The sequence below is a fragment of the Gorilla gorilla genome, chromosome 13 (assembly GCF_029281585.2).
Source record: "Gorilla gorilla gorilla isolate KB3781 chromosome 13, NHGRI_mGorGor1-v2.1_pri, whole genome shotgun sequence".
Classification (NCBI taxonomy): domain Eukaryota; kingdom Metazoa; phylum Chordata; class Mammalia; order Primates; family Hominidae; genus Gorilla; species Gorilla gorilla.
In genome coordinates, this window is record NC_073237.2 from 106,423,706 (window position 1) to 106,426,990 (window position 3,285).

A 3,285-nucleotide genomic window follows, 5' to 3' on the forward strand; every position below is an offset into this window, starting at 1 on the left:
TTCTAAGTTCAAAGTGGGTGGACTCTGGACAACTGGAATGAGTCTACTGCTACCCGAGACAAGTAAAAGCACAAATCAGTTTGGTTTTTCTCTGTCTGCTCATGTATGGAACATTCAGTCTCTGCAGCGGTCTTCAGCTGGTTATATCAAAGAGCCTCTGGTGAGCCCTGGCTCTCAAATTGGAGTGAGTTCTGCATCACCTGGAGGGCTTGTTACAAATCTGGGCCCCATTTCTGATCTACTGAATCAGATCTACCGATTCTGGGTCCCATCCCAGAATTTCTGATCAGTAGATCTGGAGCGAAGCCCCAGAATTTTCTAGCTAGCTCCCTGGAGATGCTGCTGCTGCTGCTGGTCCAGGGACCTCCTTTGAGAACCATCGGTCTAGAGTATAAGAAATGAATAGGTCTGGGCCTGCCACTTATGTTTGAAAATGGGGGGAACTGATACATGACTGATAAGCTGCAAACACAGCCGCATGTGGTTCTGGGGTGTTGTGAATATTTGTTGGGGGCTTTTGTGTGTTTGTGCAGCCTACCGACTCACCATTTTGTGGGCCTTGGTGAAGCAGAACTTTGACTCCACTTAGATTCTTGAACGAGGCCCCTCCAACTGTGGCTAAACAGATTAAGAAGAAAGTGGGGGTTGGCATGGTAACACTGAAGGATTCTTTTTGGAATCCTGGGCACCACAGTCATATTGCTTGTTGCTACACCCTTTCTGACAGTTTGAGTTAAAGCAGAATCATAAAAGGGACAATGCTAGGAGAAGCAATAAAAGAAGAGCATCACATGCCACCGTTTCTAAGGGTCTCACTTCTGAACATTTTATTATCTCTGCAATTAGAATGTGTCTTACAATCGCTGCTGCGTGGGCACAGACATGAGTACCTGGCCTGGCCTAAGCAAGGGAAAACTTGGGTGTGGCTATTTCTATTGGGGTCACCGTAATTGAGTTTTCAGCCTTGCTGGCCATGCATGTGTTGTTTACATACTAACCCATGCAATGGAAGGCAAGAGGAATGGACAAGCCTTAGAATAGATTTTAAACATTTCAAAGAATGAGAAGCTATTGTAAATAATTTGTTCATCATTTGGATCACTTTTAGGACGGCAAGCATGAGTTTGATGGAAGCTGCCTGCTTATTTAACTATGAGCTTAGTCCAGTGGGAAAGTGCCAGTCACCAAATGTACAGAATGGGTATGGCTGACTTGGAAGGAAATACCAGATTCAATAGTGGAGTACCCCCTTAAGAAATACTGTGCTGGCAAGGCACAGTGGCTCATGCCTGTAATCCTAACAACTTTGGCAAGCTGAGGTGGGAGGATTGCTTGAGGCTAGGAGTTTGAAACTAGCCTGGACAACAGAGTGAGACTGCATCTCTACAAAAGCAAAAAATTAGCCGGGCATGGTGGCACACACCTGTAGTCCCACTTGGAGGCTGAGGCAGGAGGATCACTTGAACCCAGGAGGTTAAGGGTGCAATGAGCTGTGATCATGCCACCGCACTCCACCCTGGACAACAGAGCGAAATCCTGTCTCAAAAAAAGAAAAGAAATACTGCACCAACACACATGGCCACAGAGGATGATCATGTGTATAAAAATGTGGAAAAAGAACTCAGGAGAGCTAGACTTTAACATAAAGATGTCTTAGGAATACCTTGGCCAATTTATTTTGTTTGTACTTCCCTTTTTTTGCATGCACAAGAGTGATGTATCATAAATATCTATATTTAAATAAACCCAAAGGAGCTATTCAATGGGTACAAAATAAACATTCTCAGTGATCAGAAGGTGTTGGGTTGTGGTCTAAATGGCAGTGCTTTTTCTTAATGGTTATATTTAGAAATTCAAATTCCAATTGATGGCGTCTGAGATTTGATGAAATGTGGTAATAAGGCAGCCACAACTTATTACAACTATATGCTAAGTCATGTTATTCCTCCTTTTTCACTGTTAAGAAACTGAAGCACAAATAGTTGAAGTGATGACTCGCATAAAGTCATCCGTATCTAGGCAGTCTTACCAAAGTCAGAGTTCTTAACCACAGAACTGAAAAGAATTATCAGTGAGGCAAAGACATTTTAACTTTGTGTTGAAGCTCGAACAAGAGACTATAGTCACCTCTCCTCTGTATTGTGTTGAGAACAACACAATTTCTCTTTATACTGAGAATGTGGTTTGGGGAAGAGCTTGAGCTTATTACACCTGGAGCCTATCATCTCTCTAAAGGTAGTAAGGGGCCAGGTGCCATGGGTCACACCTGTAATCCAAACACTTTGGGAGGTCGAAGTGGGTGGATCACTGGAGGTCAGGAGTTCAAGACCAGCCTAGCTGGGTGTAGTAGTGGGGGCCTATAATCCCAGCTACTCAGGAGGCTGAGGCAGGAGAATCACTTGAACCCAGGAGGTGGAGGTTGCTGGAAGCTGAGATCGTGCCATTGCACTCCAGCCTGGGTGACAGAATGAGACTGTCTCAAAAAAAAAAAAAAAAAAAAAAAAAAGATAGTAAGGGAGCTAGGATGCATAAGAAAACCCCTAGTTACAATTCTAAGTGTCTTTGTAGCATCTGCAATTGCTTAACACATTCTTCCTGCCCACTGCAGAGAAAAAAACATTTTGCTGAGACCATGGTATTGCAGTAAAGAGTGTAATTAATGCAAGGCTGGCCATGCAGCAGACAGAGTTATTACTCAAATCAGTCTCCCCAAAGGCTTGGGTTTTTCAAGGATAGTTTGGTGGGCAGGGGGCTAGGAAATGGGGAATGTTGACTGGTTGGGGATGAAATCATAGGGATGTGGAAAATGGTCCTTGTGCACTGAGTTCACCTCTGGTCAGGGGCCACAGTAACTGTTGAGTCACAAGTCACATGGATCCAGACAGAGTCAGTCGGTTGCCAGAAATGCAAAACTCTGAAAAACATCTCAAAGACCAATCTTAGGTTCTACAATAGTGATGTTACTTATGGGAGTGATCGGAGAAGTTACAGATCCTGTGGCCTCCAGAACAATGGCTGGTGTAAGTTAATGAATGTGCTTTGGTCAAGGATAGGCCAAGGTACGATGTTTACATCCTGTATGACTCAGCGAGTTTGTAGTGCAGGTGTGTAACTCTGCTTGTTATAATGTAAACACAGCTATGTAGCCATAACATGGGAAGGCCATCACTTGGCTCTATGCCACTATTGTCTGTAAAAGGTATAACTTGCCCTGCTGACACTGTACAGATGCTCACACCCTGAGAAAGAGAGAGAGTCAAAGCTGACTTTGCAGATGGACAGAGG